Here is a 26,864-nt window from a genome sequence, read left to right as displayed (position 1 = left end):
TATCAGAAGATTCCTGGGCAGTGAGAATAAGGAATAGTTGGATTAGTGCCTCATACACACGCCTTAGTTCTCTGACAGTCCAGTAGTCTATGGTTTGATTTAGAAGTTAACGGTACCTAGAGAAAGTGGTGATTCCAAAGCAGTACCCACCAATGGAGTTTCCTTCAAAAATGGATAGTACGGTAAAAGAAACACCACAAGTGGATTCTCCTCTGGTTTTAACACTTCCTCCAGAAATAGGCTCTTGGACTGTCCACTTTTATCCAGCACAAGATCCATCCACGTCCCTGCTCACCTTTGGAAGACTGCAGAACTCAAACTACTCACAAGGACCAAAATCCATTTAATTTTAGGTATGAGTGAACAAGACCTACTGAGTCTGTGTGTAAACTGAGGATGAGCTGGAATCCAAATCAATCAATCAATCACATTTTTTTTATTAAGCACACTACTCACCCATTAGGGTCTCAAGGCGCTGGAGGGAGGGTTGCCGTTTACTGCTCAAAAAGCCATGACTTGAGGTGCTTTCTGAAAGTTAGGAAGTCCTGGGTCTTGCGTAGGTTTGTGTGGAGGGAGTTCCAGGTCTTGGCGGCGAGGTGGGAGAAGGATCTGCCGCCGGAGGTGGTGCGGTGGATGCGGGGGACTGTGGCGAGGACAAATCCACCTGAGAGTGAGCTGGAGCCTCAGAGATCTGAGCCTGAGCAGGACTCACGAGGGACCAAACAGTGAAAATGAGCTTAAGGGTTCTATTGGTTAGTTGTTAGTTTAGGGACCGACTCTTAGGGAACGCACGGGGTCTTGAGGTGAGCAGAAGCCTACAGACCTGAGGATGAGTGTGAACCTCCGAGGCCATGTTGGTTAGAAGTGGCTGAGGATGACCAGGAGCTTGAGATCCTGACAGGGGATCCAGAGCACTAAGGGGAGCAAGGGTTTGGGGATGTAAGAGAGAGCAATGATTCAGAGACCTGATGGTGAGGGCCTTATTGACCTGAAGGCATGTGGCAGAAGACGTGTTGGTGTTCTGTAATGGAATAACGATGTTTCCAGTCTTGGATGGTGCTACTGGCCTTTGAAACTTTGAAAAGCATAATGTACTACACATTTCTCCCCTAAATAAGCCCTGATGTTAGACACCAGTGATTTGCCAAAGGTTGTGATTGGCAAATATGGGCCACTATTTATTTGGTTCTGGGGCCAATTTGTCTTCCCATTCTGACACTGATGGGAAGAGGGTGGGGAGGAGAGGGTGCCGGAAAACTGGAATGAAGGGAAGTGCATGGATAGTTTGCGTGACGTGAGGTGGGTGAGTGGGGGGTGGGCTGTGTAGGTGGATGAGGGAGGTAGACATTGAAGTGGAGGGTGGGGTGAGAGAAGTTCGGGTGGAGCATCAATTTTTGGATTTGGGGAGAATATAGGGGCGAAATGTCTGAACTAGGATCTTAAGCAGGAGCTTTAAAGAGGGAGGAGAGGACCGTGGGTTCTCGTGTGAGGTGCAAAGGGTTAATAAACAGACTAATATAATTGCGGATTTAGGAGGCGTGAGGTAATAACTGGCAGGGCGTTGGGTCGGTGCTCCTGGCATAGAAGTTGACAGGGTGGGTTCGGGGGTGGAGTGTCGTGCGTTGGTAACGACATTTGCATTGCAAAGGGCTGAGGGGAGTGACGAGAGGGAGGCAGTCCGCGCGTCAGAGCTCCCGGTGTTGCTCCCTCACATAAAACCCCGAGACAGAGTCATTCATCCATCTCGTCCGCACTGAGGCACACGCATCGCACCGGAGACCGACACCTCAGACCAGTCAATCCCAGCGGAGCTCGGCAACACCCGGAGCCATGAGGAAATTACTGGTCCTGTGCCTCGCAGTCCTGGCGCTGGCCGCCCTGCTTCCCACGCAGGTGAGCGCAAGGGAGGGGGTCGCGGTGTGTAGGGGTAGGGGGGGCGTGGGCGGTGGTGGGGGGGGGGGGGGCTATTATTTCTTGCCAAAATGTACAGAGTATTCTCTGTACCTGGAAATTGGAGAAGACGCCACACTTGCACAGGGCGTAGTTATCAAGGGTGCAGCAAGTGCAGTGTCACCGGGGCCAAGGGGCGTGAGGAGCCTGCTACACCCCAATCAACTACGAGACCAGGGAGCATTTCTTGACAAAATACGGAGAGGGCCGTGCGTGCCTGTAACACCTACCAGGCACCGCACAAATAAACTAAATAAAACACAAACATCGAATTCAGCAAAACGGTGACGACGAAGACAAGGGGTCCAGTTGTTTATTTATACATGCACGTGTGTTAGTTAGCGCTGAAATGGTAGCCCACCTCCCCTTTTTGGGGGAAGAGGCTCTTTTTAGTTCTATTTATTTTAGAATATCAGTAAAACGCGTAAACCCAGCATTTATATTCTCTCCTTTTCAGTAGAAAATGTGGACATCTCCTCATGGTATAACTTATTTTCTACGGAAATATCAACCGCTCCAGAGTCGAGAGGCGAATGCCAGTGCCCCCGTTTTCTGCGCGCGCCACCCCACTACCTCCCCCCCAACACACACACAGCCCTGCTCCTGCTGCCCCCGTTTTCTGACCACCTCCCCCCCCCCCCCAACACACACCGCCCTGCTCCGGCTGTTCCCAGACGCTGGCGCGCGCTTGATAGCGATAATCTGATATATGGCCCCTCAGAGTCCGGTGTCAGGTGAGCATCTGGTGGTAGAGCTTCGGTTTAAACAACGGGGCCCATTGTTGTGTCCCCTCCATGACTTGTGTTCATAATGCCGCCCTGAAGAATGCTGAGCAGGTTCTTTTTAGAGGAGATTTCAAAGGCTACTTCCATAGAAGAAATGATATGTCACTCGTCCAGGTTCCTCTAACCCCCTCACCCCAAAATATTTGTATCTCATAACTTTCTACACTTCTGTAGGTTTTTCTCTCGCTACTTACAAATTATTTTGATACACTCACTGGAATACATTCGTTTTTATGCTTTCTAATGTATCATAGCTTCATTTTTATAGCTTAAATCCCCATGTGCCGGGTTTCTAAGCGCGTCATCTGGCGCTACTCTATTTAGGCGTGCTCGGTTGGAGCAGTGTTTCATTTGCTGTTGAGCATGTGTACTTAACGCCCTCTCCTCTCCCCAATTCCTCCCTCCCCACCCACCCTACATTTCCCTTCCTTTATTTCGTATACCCTCGCTTCCCATCTCCTCCCGGTTTCTCACTGAGCCCTCCTTTCGCGCTTACTCGCCGCATCGCTTTTTCTTAAATACTTCATTTTTCTTTCTTGACCCGCTCCCTCCCCGTACGACGTATCTGCCTGGTAACTTTGGCGGTTGAAAGAACATCTGTTGCATTCACTTGTTTCTCATCTTGTACATCAACAACTCACACCGTGGGCTTTATTTCTCCCGCCCTCTTACATCTTCTCTTGAAGTCCATTATCTTTCCACAGTGAAGTCTAAGGTAATATTACATTTTATATCATCATATCTTAGGAGAGATTGGTTTGTTTACTTTCCAGAGGCGGGTGGCATCGCTCACTCGCCGCATGAGGCGGTTACACCCCTGACACTAGCTGTGATTGTACTTTTTCCTCTCAGCTCAGAGGAGAACAGCAGCTGAAATAAAGCTTCGACGTTTGCGGTGAGGCACACGCCTACAAGACCTTCACACCACAATAGTCTAACGGTGAAGAACCAAAGAGATTGCGAACGACTGGCATTCCGACTAAACTCGCGTGAAACTTCTAGGTGCTCAGTGTTTTAACAAGCAGTTCCCTCTGCTGCTGGTTGAAAGAGCGGTTTCCACTCAACCTACCGGGAAACACGAGGGCGCCTACTTCTCATTCCCGCCCAAGCATCTCCCTTCAGTCCCACGACAGTTTCCCTCTCTGTTTCACTCTTGCAGGTTACTTTTCAAACCCGAGTTATCCTGTGTTGCCGCGTCCCGTCCTCCTTTCCATCCGACGCCCTCTGACTTTCTCTCTCCTGCTGTGGGTGGAAGTCCGAGGCTGAATGCTACGTTTGGGTCCTCCAAAACGAGTGCTGGTGTCCGCCGCCTATAGACAACCACCGGCACAAAATACGCTCTGGTTGTCACCAAACTATTGATAGAGGCGCCAGTGCTTTAAGTGGGCAGGTACTGTCCGGTACTGACCACATGCGCTTCTTTAAATTGGAAGGGGGAGTACCTGCACTTCTCATCAATTCTGCAATACATTTAATGGGGGAGTACCGGCACTTATCAGGAGCACACAGAGAGTACGCGCACTACTGTAATTCAAGTTACAGTCGAATACCACCTTTTGTACACATCATGTCAATAGTAAGGCACCATAGCGCCTGGAAGACACGGTATCAGCGGGACTGGTAAGCACGAGTTTACAGACTCTCCTCGGGGTGAGAGGTGAAGAACAAAGTCCAGAGAATCTGCCCATCCTTTCAGAAACCATACCAGCGCGTGCCAGTCCCTAGCATGCCACTTAATGACATGTCCGGTTGGACCAGAGCGCTGGGCTGGGACTGGAAGCAAACGCAGCCCGGAATGTATTGTACCACCAGTGCCACAGCGCACGAAGCACGCGCATCGCGTGCGTGTAACCGTCTGCATCCAGTTTCGAGAGTGGACTCATCTTTCTGGCCAAATTCTAAAAACGTAGAGACAGATGCTGCATTTTAAAAACTTCTGAGTCGAATATAATTTACTCGGAAGGAGCTAGATATTCCCATGTTGTAGTGCCCGCCCCCTCCAACCCCCCCCCCCCCCCCCCCCCCCCCCCACCCTCCGCAGTCTCATTCCTTCCCTGCACAGTCCCGGTGGCAGTGAAGCAGGGTTCCAAGAACAGCCAGAACACAGTGAAAAGCAGAGAGTGCTGACTGTCCTCGTCATACCCGGATCTGCCAACAGACACCCGGACATTCCAAGAGGAGAGGGTAGATCTTGCTGGATCTATGGGTATAGGGCGGGGTTGGGCATAACACGCGTCTGCGGCCCGGGCCTCACTCGGAGTTTTTCGAACATATGCTAGGAGTATTTACGTGAGAGATGCCCTCAGTGGACCGTACCGGTTCCGTGTCACCAGGCCCAGCTGGGTGGGAGGTACCTACCGGCTTTGTCAGGAGACCGAGCCTTCGCTGCCAGGTGTCGAGGTTGTGAAATACCAAATCAGTTCAGTTTTTATTTCACCTCAAGCCTCTTTGCTATCAACCTCCGCGAACACACTCTTCGCTATCTTGCAGGTTCCTTTTCATCCCTGCTTTCTTCCCATGTTTTCCTATCAGTCTTACCCCCTTCTTCCTACACTTTCCACCGGCCTCTCGCCTGCACTGGGACGAAGCCTGAAAATCAGTACAAATCCGAGATTCCTGAAATCTATGTCCGTGGCCAGCACCTGCAAGCACTGGCACAAATTACGCTCTGTTTATATAATCCCGGGCCGTTAGTATTCAGTTGAAGTCGTCAGTTCAGTTGAAAACGTAGCTCTAGCGTCACAAATTCGTAGGAAGTCGGTTCGGGGAGCAGCCTTGGAGAAAAGGCGCCATCTGAAGGAAGGAACTGCCCTCGGAAGTTCCACAAAATACGGGGATCGGGCGAAGGCACTTCAATGTACAGAGGGCTGCTGCATGCGGTACCGGCGTAGCTCGTGGGGGGGAGATGGGGGGGGGGGGGGGGGGGGGGGGGGGGGGGATGGGCAGGTAGAAAGGAGAAGTTGGTGTGGGGTGTTCCAACCCTCTTAATAAATATATTTTGTGATAGTTTGAAGCAGATGTTTTTCGTCTGGTATGGTGAGGTGTCTGTCGTATGTCACCTGGGATTTTTTTACACACACAGACAAAAACGCACGCACACTCTCTCCCGCTCTCTGTTTAGGAAGACACCAAAAATGATGGTTAGTTCACAAAATAATGCGCTTGCTCTCTCTTGGTACACCCACCAATCCGCACTGCTCTCACTTTTCACTGCCTCTTAAGCCCCTCTCGTGCAGCCTGGTTGTCATACATTATTTTAACATCATATGCCAGCGTGATTGTCGGGAAATCTGAAGCTAATACCCCCCCCAAAGTCATACTGACCAAGCTGAAAATAATCCAAAATGCAGCGGAGGTAGCGGGTGCTCGAGCTTCACGGAGAAGGGAGGGTGGTGGTGGTGTGAGGGAGGGCTCAAGGAGGGGTTGAAAGAGGGAGGCAGCTCATTCACTTTCTTTCCACAGTTCTCAAAGGATGCAGTTGAAGGAGTTATATTTCTCATTTTTTAACTTCATGGTGTGCCAGTATAAAGTAATGAGTAAAACAAAAAGCTGTTTGATACTTTTTTTAGGTGGATGGTCAAAGAAACAAGCATTGGCAACGCCACTAGGTCATGCCTTTGCGATTGGTTCTTTTGTTGTTGTCTCTATTCTACAGTAGTGTGGATAGTAAGTGTAGAGCAGTGGTTGTGTACCCTTTGACTGCTTGGAACCCCTCTTTATCATTATTGGACCGTGGGGACACCCACTGAATCATTACTGGAATCCGCGGACCCTCACTGAATCATTACTGGAATCCGCGGACCCTCACTGAGTCATTACTGGAAGCTAGGGTCCTAGGCCTAAACATTGCCAATGATTTAAATTGCACAACAATACACAAAAATACAGAAATAAGCATTCCATCAAACATATACGCAAATGATAACACATTTTATTTAATTTGCAAACAAATAAAATATAAATAAATAATTTTAATGAGAAGGTTGGAGCTTTTCTAAATTTAATTGAAGCCACACATTGGCCATACTATATTCTGTTTGATGCACCTGCACTGCTCCCACAAATCAATCAGAGGTTACTAATTTAACATTTAGCCTCCACTTTCATATTCATTGAAATTTACAGTACATTTAACATTTTCAATTCTACATTTAGCCATGTTATTATATACATTTTATTCATCTGTTAATATTCGTTAATTTTCTAAGCAGTAATGGATCCCCTGAGGAGGCTTCATGGACCCCTGGGGGCCCGCACACCACAGGTTGGGAACCAATGGTGTAGACTGTTTGTGTTATGTGGTGTACAGAATGTTTTTTTGTTATGAGTATGATTGAATCAGCATTCTAGATTATGTACACCCTACTGAGGCCCCTAGCAAAGTAGAAACAAGCTCTGGATGCGGTGTAACCCTTCATGATCTCGAGCTTGGTACCCCAGGGTGAGCAGTACCTATAAGGAGCCATGGGAGGCATGGTTGGCTTCACATAATGCAGGTCAAGTAGAAAGCAGAGTTCAGATGGTTTTACAATCACGTACACCAACGCCATATGTAATTAGTAAGCAATGGTCACACAAAGTCTCCGCACTGGCTCTGCAGACTAAATGAAGCTCACTGCTGGGTGGTCGCAGCATTTGGGGGTTGAAGTCGCTGCCGTACAGAAGGTCTCGCACTGCAGACTCTGAGGGAGGGCAGGAGAAGACAATGACCAAGCACTATGCTGGAGACAGTGGCGTAACAGAAGCCCTTGGGTTGCTGGGAGGTGGGCGAGCTCCAGGGGGCCCCTCAGCAAATGAGATAGGTGGTGGGCAGGGAAAAGTGGCCCTTCCATGTACTTTTGCAGGGGCCCCCCTCAAGATTCGTTACGCCACTGGCTGGAGACAGTGCGTACACGGATGGGAGGCAGGAATAGGCAAGAGAGACCCAGAAATAACTTACCATAGTCATAAAATTTCAAGTGCTCCGCCAAGGAGAAAGACCCCAAGGTGAGGAGGTAGACACAGACTGTATATGATACAGCCTCCTTACTGGATGATCATGTTCCAGCACAGGTTTTCCTTTTGCTAACCAATGTGTCTTGAAGTCAACATTTTGGATTACTTCAATGAAAGAATTCGGACTACAGTACCAAATTAAGACGATCTGCACAAATGGAAACCCAAAGCACACTGAATTCCCCATTAGACCAATCTGTATCTGTGGTTAGAAGTTTGGACTAGAGTTATAAAAAAGTCACAAAAGCTCTGGAATATGAAGCTATGGCTCACAAGGACACAGAACCAAATTAAGAAATGTACTGTTATCGCTCCACTTGGGCTGTGGTGAAATCTCAGCAGTTGGTTCACTGCAGTTGGCATACAGCACATAGCAATCAAATTAGAAATAGCCAGGGGAATAGAAGCGAGGCAACTGTTGGAGCAATCGGATTAAAACCTGAAAGCCAATGCAAGGAGGATGAGTAGACACGACTGCACCAGGTCCCTGTTCATCACATGTTAGAGGCAATCATAGTACAGGCATGAAAGCAGCAGTAAAACGTTAACATTGCAAGTGTAATAACACTGGTGCAAGCAGCCAGAGAAGTAAACAAGGCACACTAAAGTCACAAGTCTATGCATGAGATGCCACTTGTTACGTAAAAAAAAAAATACATATATATATATATACATATATATATATATATGGACTGAAAAAAACAAAGGTAGCAGGCACGCTATAGTTAGGCCCTGAATTTACTCGTACAAAACCTTAGCAATTCAATAGCTATAGGTATTTAAAGTAACTATAATATGCGCCTTAAGGTAATTATAACTCGCGCTCCCACCATGCTCAGTTTTTCCTTTATTAATTTGATGCTAATGCTTCATTTATATTTTTAATAACATTATAGAAGTTGTCATGAGTGCTGTAATATCTAGGGTAATTAGCAGTGCATGGCAAGGGGTGAGTTATAGTTACCTTAGGGTACGTGTTATAGCTGCTTGTGTGCATTTTGCAATGTAATTGTTTCTCATGTGTCTTTCTCCAGAATTCTGTGATAACAGAAACACTGCTATAGAGAGGCCAACAAGACTACAAAGATGTAAATCTCCACCAAAGCAGGGCCCTTCCTCTGATCTATTTGAAGCAAGTCCTCATATTCCTTGGCATCAAGAACACAACACCAAAATTTGCATGAAACACACCGGGGGGCCTCTTGTTAAGCTGTACATCATTCTGGCAAAAGGCAGGAAGACCTTTGCATACTACTAAGGTGGACAGTGTGGCACACTTTTCATACTACTGAGGTGGACAGGGCAGGGCCAAGCAGGCAGAGCTTGCAGGTGATTTGCACATTTGCATACTTGTAGCAATTTAAAGGGAAACACATGGGACTCCAGGGCAGGTATTGCTCTTACACACAGGGAGCTGCTAAACATGCACCTTGCTGTGTACAAGAGCAATAGTTTCATTACTTTCCCTGCCCACATGTCTGCGGCCAGGGAAGGAGATGAAACCTCTGCTTCCAGCGGGCAAGGGCACTTTTACAGCTCTCACCCATTGGAAGTAAAGTGCTTGCTCCGACTTGGCAGGAGCTGTCAAAGCTCCTGCCAAGTCAGAGCAAATAGCTATGTCCTGCGGGTGGGCATCCCGGGACATATCGAGAGCCAGTCCTGGGGAGTGTCAGTCCCCAGGTCCATTATTGGCTCCAGGAGGGGGTTCTAGCGGTCCCTCTCCAATGTTTAAGTTAGCCTCAGGGATGTTGTGGTCCCAGGGGCTGGGGGTCAGTGACGGAACCCCTTCCTTTTTTTCAGCCCCAGGGAGGTGGCAGTCCCTGCGACTGCAGGGTGGCCATATGGCCCACCCATATAAATTTCAAATTCAGCCCCAGGGAAGTGGTGGTGCCCGGGGCAGAGGTGTCAGGTGACATGGCATGGCCGGATAAAGTGGGAGGAGAAGAAGGTAAAGGGGTGGGGAGGAAGTGCAGTCATGTGACGTGAAAGCAGCGCTCTTTTTTTATGTTGAGGGGGAAGAGGCGACATGGACAGAGATTACCTGCTGGCTCGAATGAGTCACTGGTCAATAAATATTATGTTCACACACCAAGCAATGTATGGAGTTATACTGGAGGTTCAAAGGCAATGAATGGGTGGGCTGGTTTAGGGTAATGAGGTTTGTTCCCTACCAGGGCACAAGTGCTAAAAAAATATGGCTAAAAAAATAAGCCAATGTAAAAAACGATGTCTAACAATCACCGTCAGCACAGAAAAGCCTTGCTAAACAAATAAAGTACATTGTAAAAAGCCCAGCTTAAAACGCATCTCGGACAAGCTTTAGTAACACGACATAAGAAAAACAGAACCTGCCAAAAACATGGGAACTCTGTAACGAAACAAATAGTGTACATACACAAAGGGAAATACACTAAAGTGAAAGGATACAAGTAATAGGCCCTTCCTCCATGGGATGGAGCAAAGTCAGAGGGGGGACAAATAACAAAGCAAAACCACATGGAAGCAAGCTTTTCTGAACAATGTGGGCATTAACAAATCAAAAGCGATGGCCGAGCTGTAAGCCGAAGGAGTGAATACAGAATGTCTCAAAGAGACAGCGCATGCGCTGCCTAGGCAAGACCTAAAAAAGTATACTGGAAAAAAAGGGTTGACAAAAATTGGCTCTGGCCCTTTTAGAGCAAGAGCACCCACATATCAAATGCTCTGTTTGTAGATGAGGGGTGTAACATAGTTCCCATCTTTGCACGAGACTCCCACCCCTCCATTTAGACTCTGTCCTTGCACATCTGTGAGATGGGCAGTCACACTATTTTGTAGGGGGTCCACATCTTTATGCATTATTGCCTTTGTTTGAGCCTGTCTAGCATCTTCTATATCTCCCAGGGTTCACACGGATATCCAGATCTGAAGCTCCATGCTGGTTCAAGCATTCTTTACCTCAAATACGTAGACTTCCTGTATGGTGTCTAGGGCTTAGCTTTAAACTGGTCTTCTTTTTCATGTCTTACCCATTCCAGGTATTTTGGTTCTTTTATTGTACTGCTGTTATACTTTTAAAGAAAGATTAGGAACCCATGAGTCCATTTGGTAGGCGTATTTCCCTGACACCCAAAAACACCAAAACCACCAAGCTGTCTCTAGCTTTGCTCCTCCTTTTCAGTACTATTTTCCATGTCTCCCACCTCTCTGTTTTAGAGAATCTTAATCAGAGTCATATTTTTTATCTCCACCTCTAATAGGGGGATAATCAGAAGGAGAAGAGAGTTAAGAAAAACCCAACATTTAGGATGAGTGAGCAGAAGAGAAATGATTAAAAAAAGGAAAAATAGTTGAGCAGAGCTGAGGGACATTAGTGAAAATAAATATTAAAGTATGCAGCCTGGCACTTGTTTTTCTGAAAGTATTATTCAGGAGAACCCCCTTCGCCCTTCTCTGTATAAATATCTAAATTTCCAATGAGATTTGGGCAATTCTAATAGCCCAGTGTACTTTCGAAGACATTGGGGGTTATTCTAACTTTGGAGGAGTGTTAATCCGTCCCAAAAGTGACGGTAAAGTGACGGATATACCACCAGCCGTATTACGAGTTCCATAGGATATAATGGACTCGTAATACAGCTGGTGGTAAATCTGTCACTTTTCCGTCACTTTTGGGACGGATTAACACCTCCTCCAAAGTTAGAATAACCCCCATTATGTTGCCTCCTATAGTGTACTATTGCTTGGAAGAAAACCAACACCCCCATACCTGCAAAATACGATCTTTTAATTCAAACTAGGTTTAGACCAGCTTTACTAGACCAGTGGGCTTCAAAATGCACGTTTTGAAAGCAATATTTCTATAAATGACCCCTAACGATCACCTTTCAAGTGATTATTATTTCCTATCTGGCTTATAATAACTCATGGTAATTTTAAATACACATGTGTGCTGGCCTTAAAAAGATGGTACAGCCCTCAACAAGTCGCTCTGATCCACCCTTGTAGTACCACCTTACCAGTGTGGAGTGAGAATGCCACTGATGAAGCATTCCACTTTACATGGGTGAGGCTTCTTTACTCAGAATCTCTGGATCTAGTATTCAAGTCTAGAGTCTTAAATTACCCGATACACTTTGTGTTCTGCATCAGGTGTGCCCCATGCTCTGTGGTTCATAAATGTTTACCGGATCCCAGCCATCCCTTTGAGAGGTATTTTTCAAAGGGACCTGAAGATGTTGTTGGACAAGTGTTAAATTGCAATTGTGAAGGATCTGTCCAGTCTTATCAACCCCTCATGTAAGCCAACTGGACCCAGTAAAACTCATTTTTATCTGGTTGTGTGGAATGTCCACCACAGACAAGAAAAAGCACTGATTTCCCCGCACCAGATATTTTAATGGGCAAGAGAGGGAACAACACATAGATCAGAAAGACAGAAGAAGAGAAAGACAGCAAAACCTTCACAAAGGGAGAAGCCCGTAAGAGCGAGAAAAAGGGGCAGGGAATGTCTGGTGGTGTATTTACAGGGTACCAGCCTTAGTAGTCAGCGCACCGTTGTTTAATTACACTGGCCACTGGCTGTAATGCAGAGCTTGAGGCACCGGCATTTTGTATTTTTTTTTCAATACAAATTAAGCACTGATACCCATTGTCTTCTTCACAGTTGTTACCACCTTGCTTCGAGCAAGTGTTAGAGTCACATACTGCAAAATCCACAAAGCAATGGGCAAACCAGAAGAACTGGATATTTGCCTCAGCATACCGTCTCAAAACATCCACAATATTAAAGGGTCTCTTTTCACATGTTTTACTTCAAAAAGCAGAAAACCCATGAGGAATCTGCTATACAAATGATGAAAGAGGCAGTGCTTAGTTTGAGCCAGTGGTTGCAGGTGTGGCCCACTGGCATCCATTTGTGAGGACTGGCGTTCAATTTTCCTCAACAGACTTTGATCCAGAGAGAGAGAGAGAGAGCGAGAGGGAGAGAGAGAGAGAGAGACAAAAACATAAAAGACGGAAGAATGAGAAAGACAAATATGGGAAAGTAGTGACAAATGGAGAAAGAAAGATTGAAAAAGAATCTGCAAGAATGAGGTAAAAGGCAGGAAGGGTGGGGTGGTGGTTTAAAGAGATATGAGGTGCAACCAGACTTGGAGTTCAGCATCTCGATCTTCAATAGTGCCAACCGTGGGCTTCTGAGCAAAACCTCAGGCCTAATTAAGCAATGGAAGGAGGTCAGGATATAGAGTAGAAAGATCTAGCGTAGAAGAATTTTCTGCCACCTTTCACCCGGACAAACATCTGTCAGAGCAGCCTTATAGATGCCTGCCTGCTGGTCAGACAAACACAGTGCTGAATTTGTAAAATAATTAGTCCTGGGGCCCAAAGATTTGATTAGAAGCCCACAGCCAAAAATGCCTTTTCTTGATTCCACTTCATGCCTCTTTAATCCACCACTAGACACTTCCTTCTTTTTTGTTTCACTCTTGCAGTTTCCTTTTTGATGCCCACTGTTAGAAATGGGGTCTCTAGTTGCCAGTGATTTGCACCGTGCCCAAGTAGGAACCCTCACTCTAGTCAGGGAGTCACACAGCTAAGATAACACCTGCTCACCCCATTGGCAGCTTGACTCAAGCAGTTAAGCTAATCCCAGAGGCAATGTGTAAAGTATTTGTACACACACACACACACACACACACTACCACAGTGAAAACACCACAAAAGTACTCCACACCAGTTTAGAAAAATAGCCAATATTTATTTGATTAAAATAGACCAAAACGAGAAAATTCATACACAAAACATACACAAGTCAAAATATCTATTTTTAAAAGTTTAAGCAAGTGTTAATCCATCAGAATCAATGATGTATCTCTTTAGCACAAAGTACCTGGGATGTGTCAAAAACAAAGATGATGTGGGCCACAGTGGAGGTGAGGCACCGGAAAAAGAAAGCCATGTGTCAGTTCCTTACTGCGCAGGGGAGGTGATGTATAGATTTTTTCCTCGCATGTGAGATGATGCATCGGTTCATTACTAGCAAGGGAGGTGATGCGTTGATTTTTTCCCCGCAGGCAAGGCAATGCAGCAATTTCCAGACACACAGTCTCAGTTACCTACTGCAGTGCAGGGTCAATGAAAAATTGCCACCCAGGAATGATACGTGGAAAATCCAGACGTGCTGTGTTGATGGGACCATGGTGAAACAAGCCCTGTGTAGATTCTCCAGCTGTGGTACAGGCGCTGTGGCGATACTCCAAACGGGGGGCAAGCGCTGTGTTGATTCTTCCGGCGTGGCGCATTGATGGGTGGATTTTCTCATTCAGATCACTAGCTTGCACTTCCACGGGCCCAGGGACTTGAGTGGCACCATTTGTCAAGTTAGGACTCTCAGTGAGCCTTTTTCAGGTGCAGGTGTCATCTCCTCCTACCACTCTAGCTCAGGAAGACCCATCAGGCTATGCAGGGCACACCTCAGCTCCCTTTGTGTGACTGTTTAGCATGAATGCACAAACAGCTCAACTGTCATCCTAAACCAGAAGTGTATTCAGCAGAGGGGCAGAGGCACAGAATGGTTAAGCACGAAAATGTCCACTTTCTAAAAGTGGCATTTTCAAAATTACAATTCAAAAACCAACTTCACCAAAAGATGTATTTTTAAATTGTGAGTTCAGAGACCCCAAACTCCATTCTCTATCTGGTCCCAATGGGAAGTTCCACTTAAAAGATATTTCAAAGCAATCCCCATGTTACCCTGTGGGAGAGATAGGCCTAGCAATAGTGAAACCGAGTTTAGCAGTATTTCACTATCAGGACATATAAAGCACACCAATACATGCCCTACATTTTAAATACACTGCACCCTGCCCATGGGGCTGCTTTGGGCCTGCTTTAGGGGTGACTGACATGTGGTAAAAGGGAAGGTTTAGGACTGGCAAGTGGGAGCACTTGACAGATTGAACTGCCAGTTCAAAATTGCACAAGCTGCAGTAGCAGCTCTGAGACATGTTTATGGGGCTTCTCATGTTGGTGCACAATCAGTGCTGCAGGCCCACTAGTAGCATTTCATTTACAGGCCCTGTGCACATATAATGCACTTTACTAGCTACTTAGTAGTAAATCAAATATGCAAATCATGCATAAACCAATCACCAATACAATTTAGACAGGGAACAGTTGCACTTTAGTGTCGGTTAGCAGTGGTAAAGTGCCCAGAGTCCTAAAGTCAGCAAAAATGAGTCAGCATAGGATCAAAAACGGGAAGCAAAAAAACAGGGGAATCCCTGCCAGGAGCTGCCAGATCTAACACCAGCTTTATCTGTTTTTCACTATTTTTCCTCCTTTCTCTCCCACCTTCCCTATTGTGTGATTGTCTCTCTCTGGATCAACCTGTTGAGGGAAAATAAGTGCTGGTTCTCAAAAAGTAGCGCTGGTGGGTCCCACCTGCAATGACTGGCTCGTATTAAGCACTGAAAAAACATCTAACCCAAAATGGAAGTCTTTTGTACTCTTCTGTATCTCAGCAGGGTAACCCTCTTGTTCAGAATGAACCACAGCTGTAGGAATGGATGTCAGTTCTCCTAATAGCTTGCAAAGAGAAGTATTCTTCATCAAACACACAGGTTTAGTTTTGCTAAAGTCCTACAATTTGGTCCTAAAAAAGACAGAGGCTGCCACCCAACCCTTCCAGTTATTTTTAACAGCACGTTCTAGAAACATTATTTTAGAATGAACAGTTTTGACCATCGGATTCTTGTGTACACAGTAGATGCCATGAGTCCCTAATGTTCACTTCATATCAGTCAAAGATGAACACATTCTGACACCAACATAGCGTGTGTTTGAGAATCAGACTGAGAACAGGAGTTTAGTACCTTCTTGGTGGAAATGTTTTTATTAACATTTTTCGATAAACAATATTAAACCAATAAACAAGAGATAATAGTGCATGTAGCATGACACCAGTCAGTTTACATTTTTGTTGAGTACTCTTAAAACATGTTCCCAGATTGGAGTATTTAAAATGCTATCCCTTTCTAGCAGGAGGGGGTTAAAGAACATTTGAATAAGATTAGAAAAGCTAACAAAATCAATGACTGCATCTAATTGTTAAGCAGTGTTGTTTGAAGGGCAATGAGATATTAGATCTTAAGGAGCATTTTGAGGAAAATTAAGCAGCAGAAAATTGGCTGGCAAGACTTTATTGCCAGTTAGCATGGCCTTCTGAAGTGAACTGATTTGCCATCAATGCCTAAAATGGAATTACATGTTCTAATATAGAATTTTAGCCCACTGCTGAAGGCTGCACTTTTTAATAAATTGAGTATCTCGGAGATGTAGGGCTCATAGGCGCAGAGAGTCAATGTAACAACTAATGTAGCCCAAGGCACTAGGGCTTTAGAGCTATTAGATATTCCACCCACAGAGATTTGAATTTTCTAAGTAAAAGAGGTAGACACAGAACTAGGAACACTGGAATGTTGTAGTGGAAGGCATAAACCAGCCATCATTCACTCTATGCAATACCTCTGTCCTCAAAGGCCTTCCAACATTCCAATGTTCTAGTAGAAGTGTTCAGAACAGTTCAATGGGTGATCATTGTTTCAAATGTCATGTGAGACCAGTGGGGATCAAAGGACATGTGATGTATCTTCGACTACCTCCTATAATTTAGGTGAAATGATTGCACACCCTCATTTGCGCAACATTCCAATGAAAGTTCCACACAGTGCTTATGCAAAATTGTCAAAAAGATGTCCCATTATTCATATATCTAGAATAAGGTTTCTATCTCACCTCACATTGCCAGGCTACCATGTCTTTAGTCCTGGGCAATTGATATAAATCATTGTCATTCGTTGTTTCAATCCAATTGTTTGGTTCAATCGAAGCAGTAACTGTCCTCATTTGCGCCACTCCGAGTATGTGGCACAACTGAAGCAAACTGTGGTTGCATCTAAGAAAGCATGTTTGTTTGTCAAATGGATCACCGGAGTTGGAAACTAGGGGCCATATGTATGAACACATTTTCCCATAGACACAGAATGGGTAAAACCCTTTGCTACATTTGGCCTTAGGTCCCTTACGACGTGGAGTAAAGATGCAAATATTACATAGAAAATAACCATAAGCCTCAAAATTGCTGTGGGGAATGTTATATTTTACAATGTATATTGTTTTGGAAACTTAAAATGCTCTTTACACCACCAAATTTGATTTGTTTGTGTTAGAATGACCAGTGCATCAGTACATTGTCACTTTACTTAAATTAATTCTGTCGAACTGTGACAGAAGTTGGCTGTATTTAGTGTATTCCAGTTGTGTCCTGTAGAGAGTGCATATAATTTCATTATTAGCTAATGAACATTCTGTTCAAGAATTGTACCTTTGAAAAATCAACAAATTATCTTAAAAAATAAAAGTTGTGAGTGTTGCGTGTTGATTCCATGCAAATACCATTTTTCTGATACTACTTATTATGATGGGGCATTGAAGGACGTTGTCCTTAAGGTTTCATTTCAAAACATAGGCCACAGGACATATTTTCGGGAACAGAGACTCCAAACTATTGACTGCCAAAATCTGGAACTTATTTAGGTATCTCACTAAAAATCATGTTTTAAATCATTAATTCAGCCAATACAACTTTTCACATACAGCAGAATTTAATTTACTACTTTAAAACCACTCCAGTGGGATCAGATGTAGTTCAAAACTTTTGTAGATTGACTTTCCTGTAACATTGAGATTTTCTTTTTTCCTTGTTCTCGTGTGTATGGGCATCATTACAAGTGTCCTGGTAAATGGGTGGTTACCAGTCCTATCTAATATAAGTGAGGGGTTTTTGAAAAGTTTTCACTCACACACCCTACTTCTTACTTATACATGTGTTTAGAAGGAGACAGCCATACTTTTCTGTGTTTAAGCATCCGTAGTGATGCCTTTGGTAACCATATGCATGATAATTTTGTTTAAATCCATATTTTTCGTTGTCTAATTTGTTTTGTGTTTCAGATTTACTGCCAGGGGAATACTACCACCACAGCTGCTGCTGGAAGCTCCGGAACAGGCACAACAGTGGGCAGTGGGGGGACTTCCATGTCATCTGTAACAACGCCGATGTACAATACGACTACTAAAGGGCACGGAAATCTACTTCACGCATCAAGTGGCCTCTTTGTTATTGTCATCGCAACCTCTCTCCTGTACGTTTCCTAAGGGGCCATGGGCATCATGCAATGACAGCTTACACCTCCTTGGTCTTCAAAAGATGGCTAGACCTTCACGAACCAACATGGAAGTGCACTGACCATCGCTGCTCCAAACTACCTTAACCCCACCCTTAGCGACAATGGCTCCAGTATGGTTCCAAGGGACCACATTCTGTTCTTAAACTGGCTGATATGACCGGGTCTTCACCTGCTACAGCTGGGAAAAAGAAAGTGGGCTCCCATTTAGACATGAACTAAATTGGACAAATTGGCAGACGGTAAAGGACCCTGAACCCCCCAAATAAAAGATTATGAGGTTCTCAAGAAATTAAAGACTGAAGGGAAAAGATACTACTGCGATGAAAACCAGAGGAGAAATTACTTAGGAATGAAGAACTGAACCAAACTAACTCTACGCTGTAAATGCATTTTAAATCTCAATAAATAATTGCACAACATCACTACTGAAAATAAACAGCTATCCTATATATTGAGTACATTTATCATGAAAACTGTCATACAATAATTTATTTCTACTTAACAACCGTTCAAACATACCCAGCATCCACAACAAACTGCACAAAGCAAAGCGCTTTTCCCCCTTCGTTTGCAATTGTGTGGGCATTCCCATAAAAATGCGTATTGAGCCAACCCCTGGCCTTTTTTAGGGTAATTTATAACAGTTGTGACAGAAAGATGCAGACAGTTGAGTTTACGATGCAAAGTTCTTATTTATTCTCGCAGTCTAGGACAGCATTATTTTCACGCGAGATTGTACCTTTCCTTCTGGGCGTAGGATTTATTGTTTTGAAATAACTGTGCAAGAAACCGTTTGTGCCAGGAAACTCTGAAGTCTTGCAATAAACAAGCACATTGTATAAACCTGGCTCACTCCGAGTAAATAAAAAGCCAAGAAGAAAAAACATATTTTCAGCTTAGTCCCTAAATGTTCGACTTCGTAAAATTCCTAGGTACAAAACTTATGAAATATCCTGAGCCATTTTGATTTGTGCTCTTTTCTTCTGCACAAAATATAACATATTACTTTGTTTGTGATTCTCAATTGCTATACCTCTTGAAATATGTGATGAAGAGAGAAAGAACCTTAAAAGCCAAAAAGTTTACGTTCATTACATGATTACTTTTATGTGAAATCAGGAGTTTTGATTGCACCATTACACCCTTGAAGCCTTTTTACTATTTCTGTAAATACCTTTTTGAATTTGTCTCCTTGAATCAAAATACTTACAATTGCACATGTTGTCTAAATATATTACTTTTCAATAGCTTCATTTGGAGAATCTGTAGTTACCAAACAGAAAATGGACTAAGCATGTTAAATTAATATTCCTACTTTGCAGTACAATTTAACATTTGTAGAGGTGCTTTAACATTTTGTCATTGTATTCCGCCAGTTTTTATTTTTTCAGTCTCTCATCACCGACTAAGAAACATTAAATAAAATAATGGGTAGTTTACTAGGCAACATGTTTTGTTTCATTAGGTATTCCTGTATGCCCTACATTTTGTACACAGTACATTGTTCATTGATTGTATTTTCTGTTTTTGTAATTATACTGTAAATCTAGTGGTCAGTATAATTCTACCGTTTTTCTGTTAAATAAAATTGTAAATACACATATATAACAATAAAATGTGTTTCATTCAGTATCAGCGAAACCCTGCTTCAGCCAAGAAAATTTGTTTTGAAGTCACATATTCCAAGTTTAACAGACCCGTATGCCAGAGTATTATTCCTCCTTTGGCTGTGTCTTAGTTTATGTGTGTTCAATGAACGTGCTTGTTTTTTCATTATATTCTGGGTCCCAATGTATTATTATTCCATTCACAAAAAGTGCTCACAGTTTGTGCACTGAAGTGTTGCAAATTGAATAGTGTTCTGCAAACCAACCTATGTACTAAATGGTCAGCTCACACAATACTGTATCTCAGGAGATCGAAAAATTGTCCTCCTAATTATAACTCTTTAGGCAGGTTTCAATGTGCGACTCCCTATGATTGGCTGCAATCACAGCGATGATTGCCTGCAAGGGTCACCAGACCACCATCCGTACAATTTCATTTCCAAAACAGAACACTTTTTCTAAAATTAAACCTGCACAAGTTCTTCTCTGGAATCTGTGCTCCTTACTCTTTAAAAAAAGTTTTCTGTTTTGGAAAACGTCAAGGGTAGGGGAGTATCTTGAGGCTGCCAGCAAATCAGTCATCACCTCGACTTGGGAGTTGTTAACTCATCAATATATTGTAATCACAATTGTAGTTATACACCATTGATAGATACCTTCTGAATTTGAAAATAGGAGGAGGGAGCTGTCACTTTCACGCTCCTATTTGGAATCTGGGAAGGATGTCTAACGTTCCTTTACAAGTCAAAAAGAACATTTTAACTCATAAAATGGCCTTTGCACATCAAGAAAAACACTTTCACAGTCGCAAATCATGGAGATTTTGTAAATCATATGGTTTGTGATCCAAAAAAGGTTTGACCATCAGGTCTCTAGTTCATTGTATTGTTTGTTTTTGCATTGTGTTTTATAAATCAGTGCTTCATCCCACTACAGCCTTTTGTTTACTCTTGAAGCATTTCTGAAGACTTGGTATCCTTTTTGGATCTGGGATCCGTTTTGATCAAGCCAAGTTTGTTTATTATTACTGTGTCTCTAAAGGGAGAAACATTCATCTCTACCTATCGAGTCCTAGTGAGTCGGGTTAGATAAAGGGCCAAAACGACAGTGTATAATCTTGTTAAGGTTCTTTCCAGGATATTATGTGTGTCAATCTGTGTGTTGAAGGACTTTTACTATTTGCAGCAGTGAGGTTCATGATTACCCTTTGCTTATGTGGGAAGGCTATTCTTCCAAGAGACATCTTTATCTGATTATTTGGCTTTGAAGAAATGTTGCACTCATGTTGTGTGGAATGATTTTCACGTGTAGGTTGGTGGGAGGGTCTAGGGATGGTACTGAGCATTGATTTTGACCTTTAGGAAAATAGCCAGTTCTCAGTTAAGACAAAAAATAGGATGAATTAAGGATGAGTAGAGAAACTTATAGAATTCAGTACTAGCACACCGCAGGCTCAACATATGACCTACTGCTCAGAAGGGGACAACAAATAGAAAAGTGATTGGTATAGCAAGTGATAAAGAAACAGTACACTCATGTGGGATAACGTGTAACCCTCAGTCAGCTGGTTGCTTGTGAGCAGACCTAGACCCCTCACCACACAATCTCTTCATAGTTTTGGGATATCACAAGTGTCTGTGATCTGTTGTTGTGGAATCCTTCGTGTAGTCACTTTAGGTGCTTAAAAGGCTTGGTGTTTCAGATACAGGTGAACAAACCTACCTTTTTCTCAGACCCTTTTCTGGGTTTGGCCTCAGACGTCATTTTGAGATATATTGGTTTATCTGCATCTTTTACCAGCAGCCAGTTAAATAAATATACAGTTGAAGGCTGTGATTTCAAAACCCACTACTAACCACAAATACCACCCAGCAAGCAATCGTGTTGAGTACCACTGATGGACTGAGTGAAGTGAATCTAAAACTACCTTTGTTACCTCTTGGAGCTCATCAATAATGTATACATTCATGTGCTCCATTCCACTCCCTGTACAGTAATGCGGCTTTGAAAGATGCAAATATTTTGGCCATAAAACACATATAAAGGTAAACAGTCTAGGTTTTCTCCAAGACTTGATTTAAGATATACAATGAATATGAAGTAGATATACAACAGGTCAAGAACTAGGTGTCAAACCGTTTTGAAAAAAATGTCTTTCAATGATTTACAATGCAGTTGTGAATAAGGCTTTGAAAATCGGTTCTTCTGAGTCTGGTTTGTTATGTGCTACCTTACTTTACTGTCAGAACCACAAAGACTGTCCAGTGAACTCCATAGTACCTTGGTTGATTAAACCGTAATTAAGTCAGAAGGAGGAAGGTGTGATAAAGAGGGCAATCATGCAAACTCTTGTGAACACCCACAAAATCATGATTATTTTAGACATTCACTAGTTTTTGCAGTCTTTCCAGCAATCAAGCAACACAGAAAAAAACAGAAATAAGGGTGTATTCCTGGGTGTTAAGGAGAACTGAACACTCTCTATAATTAGTGCGAGTACAGGGAAAGAAACATACTTCCTCTGTGGAGAATAAACTATACACATGGAAATAGAAATTTTCCCTGTGCCTAAACCTCATTCCACAGGAGTTAGAAGTCTACAGCTGTTGCACTCATGGAAATCTGTGAGTTTCATAAAATTCAAGGAGAACTTTTTTTGTGACTCTCATAAACAGTGGAATTCAAAGCCACACACAGGAAGAACTCTGAGACACAGCTATTTGCCTATTAGAATGATCTGTTTGAATCTGGCCCAGGGATTACCCATGCATGTGAACAAAACTAGGGGCTTGATTTAGATCTTGGCGGATGGGTTAACCAGTCACAACGGTGATGGATATCCCATGCACCAAAATATAAACCCCATTATATCCTATTGGATTTATATTTCAGTGGACGGGATATCCAAATTCTTTCTAACTTCCTCATCGCTGTCTTTTCTCAGTGCGATTGAAGCATATACCAAATTGACCTGGACCATCTTACTCCCAGAACTGTAAATCCACTTATATAAAGACCGAGGTAGTGATCCTATAACACCCAGTGCAACTTCTTTATGCTCAGGTCAATTAATATTTCCCTGAAGAAAGCAAACATTGATAAATTGAGACATAGCAAAGCACAGAAAATGTAGAGCATAAAAATGGATTTGGTTTGAAAATTTAGACCTAGATTTCAAGTTAGAGATAGGAGCTATGGTTGCGGGTGAGGGCCGCAGTTACTATCTTAGTTGCAATTTATTGTTTTACAAAGTATCTTATTTTCCGCACTCCTATTACTTATATATGGATCATGACCTGCCTTGTGATTGATTTTAATAGCATCAGTCTTCCTAGTAGAAGTGCCAGGGGCAATATATAAGGTACATGGGGTCGGATTGAACAGAAAACTGAGATTAGCATTGAAGAGTGTGGTCACTTTATGGAAGGGAAGACAGTCATGTGTTTCATCAGTGAAGCTACAAGCAACAAAGATACCTATGATGATCTATGAACATTGAACAGTTCGTAAATTAATTTTTGCAAATTTTGGGCTGCCTTTGAGATGATAAGACAAAAACAAAATTAAAGACTATCATTAGGGTTAAAAAGAAAAAAGCCAGCAAAAAAGTGAAAGATTATGTTAACAAAAGTTTCCTGCACTAGAAATTAGTTTCAACTTGGTTAGAGATCTGGGACACAGTAAAAATATAATTTACTGCATATATAAATATATTATTCACTGAAAAAGGGTACAGTGATGTTATAGTCAGGTTTGGTAATGAGATCTTAGCTCACATTAAGAAACCCCTAGAATTTCACTTAAAAAAAGCAAAGGTTAAGGTGACGTTATAGTTACATGTACAAATAAGTTAAAAATGAACGTTCAGAAATCAAAAGAGCATTGACATTCACTGGTTATATGTTACTGAGCTAACTATTACTTGCACCCTGCCGTTCACTGCTTGTACTCTTGCATATTACATCATTCATGACACGTTAAATGACATTAAATGACTTCATAGATAACATCACAAATTACCTCATGGTACCCACCTCCAGCTGTGCACAGCCTTCAGCAGTGAGCTGCACAGTGTTGGTTCTATGCCCAACCCACTGCAAGTGATGAACCTCTAATGCGCATGACCTATAGCCTGCACATTGGCTATTGGTCACAGGGTCTGGTGTATCACCAGACACTTGTATTTTTAAAAATATATTTTGATACTACTGTACCAGTACCACGGGAACACAGGGGGTACTGCACTGGGTACAGAAGTATCATGAGTTAGTACAGTGTACCTGTACCCCAAATTAAACTTTCTTTTTATTTTTAGCTTACAGGGGAGTCCCTACGGAACACCCCCCCACTTGGCTGGCATATTTTATATTAAATGGGTGCTCCGGTGCAGACTCAGAGCACCCGCAGCTCCTTTTTTATTTGGGGGGTGCGGGGTAAGCCCTAGTGCCCTGCGGTCCCAGTCCAGACACTTTCTTTTGGTAGGTGGGGACACAGGGAGCTGTGGGGAAGCCCCAAGGCCCCCTCGGCCCCAGCTGGCTCCCCAACCAGCACCATACTGGATGTTGACAGGAGTCAACTCTTGGGAGCAAGTTGAGTTCCCTACTTTGGAGAGTGTGGGCAGGATATACCCACGCTCTCTCAGGCTAGGAACCACAGTTTCCTGGGGGTGGGCTCACCAGGACGGTGTTCAGTATTAGGCCCCCAGGATGAGGTCCCTGGGCTGATACCAGCATGGGGAGGGGGGAATGTGTCTCTATCCCCTTATTTGTAAAATAAATTTGGCCCAAGAACGGGATCCTAAGGGCCCAAGAATGGCTCAGGGAGGGAGGGGTGTGCACCTCCTCCCTTTCTTTTTAGAAATTGCCCACTCAGGTAATGGAGTTACTGGGTCCCAATAGTGGCTTGTGGAGGGGGCTGAATAGAACCCTTCCCTTTAGTTAATATTGGATCCCAGGGAATAGGGTCTCTCGGGCCCAATAATTGCACCCTCTTTAATTTGTATATGGCTCCGGGTGATGAGGGTCTCACAGCCCTAGAATGGCTAAGGGAGGGGAGCCCCACTGATGCCCCCTCCCCAAACATTTTAAAATAATGACCCCTGGGTCTTGGCCACCCTTGGGTTAAAATAATGAAATAAAAAAAACAATGGCTGGTGTTTTTTTGCTGTGGGAGCCTAATTGAATTGCAGCAAACATCAAAAAAGTTCTTGTTGGCCTGGGGAACAGGTGGTCCAAAATAAAAAAACGAATTATTTTTAATTTGCCACAAACACCCTGGTCTCCTATGGCTAAACACAAGAGCTAGGGGGGCTAGCTATCCTTACCATGGCCCCTTACATCTTTTTTAAAACAGAGCCTCTGGACAGGACAGGACAGGGAACTGAGTCCCCAAGTCCTGAAATGGCTGCCACAACATTTTTGTGTGCAGCCAGCGAATCAGAGCACTCAGTCCCACAGAGTGAACTCCTGTAGCAGCGAGGAGGGTCAAGGGAAAATAGGCCCCAGCCAATCAGAATACTCTTTTTTTAAAAGTTGACATGCAGGACACTCACAAGAATCCCTCGAGCCCAATCGCCCAGGTATACCAATATTTTTGTACCTTAATTTGTCCTAAACTACTGAATAAATGGATTTACACCAAATCACAAAAGCACGCTATCTGGACCAGGATATAGCTTCCTGCCAAATTTGGTGTAATTCCGTTTAGATTATTTTGCCTGTAGACTTTTACAAAATAAGTCTACGGAAAATGCATGTGGATTTTGTATTTTGGTCCTCCCCCTTTTTTTGAGCCCACTTGATAGATCAACCCGAAACTTTCTATGAAGAAACAAGGCAAAAGAAAACACTTTTTTGGAAAGTTTTGGGAAGATTCATCAAATGGCATAAAAGGTATTAGCAAACCAAAAAAGGCATTTCCTCTGGAAATGCTAAGCTAGCTATAACTCCCCAGTGAACTACTTCTCTTTCAGAAGAACTGGCTATTTGATCATTGTGTTTTACCTTAATACAGTTCTGCATCCCCCTCAGTGCAGGGACAAGTGTGTAATAATATCAGCCCTTAATAACAATATATGTTGCCAGGACTCTATTTATTTGCAAGTGTGCCTGGGCTTTCTCATGCAACAGCATTATCTATTTCATTATATCTTCTTCCACACCTGTTCTAAGCATTGGGAATAGGAAAGGGAACTTTAGCTAATCAAATGCCTTCTCTGCATACAGGAATACTGCTACTTCATACAACTCTGGATTAATTTGATGTAGGATTGCAAATATGATCCTTAGGTTTTGTACAGTAGACCGGCGTGGTACAAACTCATCTTGATCCAGGAGTATCATAGCTCCATTTGTTTCAGTAGTCTTGTCAGTGCTGATAAGTCTTGATGAGAAACATAAGTAAGATTGCTTATATAGTTTTAGTAGTGATATTATAGTTTCATCTCACAATGTTGCGGAACGGTTCCCAACCTCTCATGCTTCTTCAAGCAGACTCAGTGAAGGGCCATTATTTTGCAATATTCTTCATAAAACTCTGCTGTTAATCTGTCCCTATCTGACGCTCTACCTACTGTAAGAGACACAATGGCAGATTTCATTTCAGCTAGAGTAGAAGTTACAGTCAATGACTCCCTCTCTTGTCCCTTCAGCTACACCTGTGTAATGCTGTCCAGATATTCAGTAATGGGTTCCATGGAAGCATCCTCTAAGGACATGTAAAGTTATGAGTAATAGTCAGTAAATATGTCTAGGAATAGCCGAAGTATGTTTTTACCATGTTTCCAGAGTCCTCAATATTAAGAACCTGTTTTTGGTCTAGAGCTCGCCCCCCACGTCCGCAGCACCACCCTGCTGTCTCCGTGTCCCTGACCCCCGCCCACGCTGCTGCTAGCGTGTTCGAGGCCCTCCTCCACCCGCAGGCCTCCTCCTGCGCCTCATCCCTGGTGTCTAGTGGGCTTCTGGTAAGCGTCGCTAGACTTGTGTGCATTGTGCCGTTTTCGCCGTATCTTTTAACTGTATTCTGCTTTCTGCGCCTTGCTTCCTAGCGCTTCTGCCCCCATTTGTGCCATTTTAAATTGCTGTATTCCGCTTGTGTTGTGCCGTTTACCGTATTTGTGACTGTATTCCGTATCTTGTGATTGCCTTGTGCCTTTTTTCACTTTTTGTGCTTTCTCCGCTTGTTTTTCGCCCCTTGGGCGCTCCCCCTTGCCACTTTCCCCTGCCGCTGCCTCCCTGCGGCTCCGCCCGTCTCGCACCCCCATTCGCCGCTCCCTCCCGCCTCCCGCCTCCCAGCTA

General features: G+C 43.6%; 1 long non-coding RNA gene across 1 annotated transcript; it reads left to right on the top strand.

Annotated features, from left to right (window-relative positions):
- Window positions 1-1,624: 1,624 nt before the first annotated feature.
- On the top strand, window positions 1,625-19,603 carry LOC138296367 (uncharacterized). Its single transcript, XR_011203817.1, has 2 exons — window positions 1,625-1,893; window positions 17,727-19,603. It is a non-coding gene; the product is annotated as an uncharacterized lncRNA (long non-coding RNA).
- Window positions 19,604-26,864: the final 7,261 nt, after the last annotated feature.

Source organism: Pleurodeles waltl, chromosome 5 (assembly GCF_031143425.1).
Source record: "Pleurodeles waltl isolate 20211129_DDA chromosome 5, aPleWal1.hap1.20221129, whole genome shotgun sequence".
NCBI classification, from domain to species: domain Eukaryota; kingdom Metazoa; phylum Chordata; class Amphibia; order Caudata; family Salamandridae; genus Pleurodeles; species Pleurodeles waltl.
This window is presented reverse-complemented; position numbering and strand designations above follow the sequence as displayed.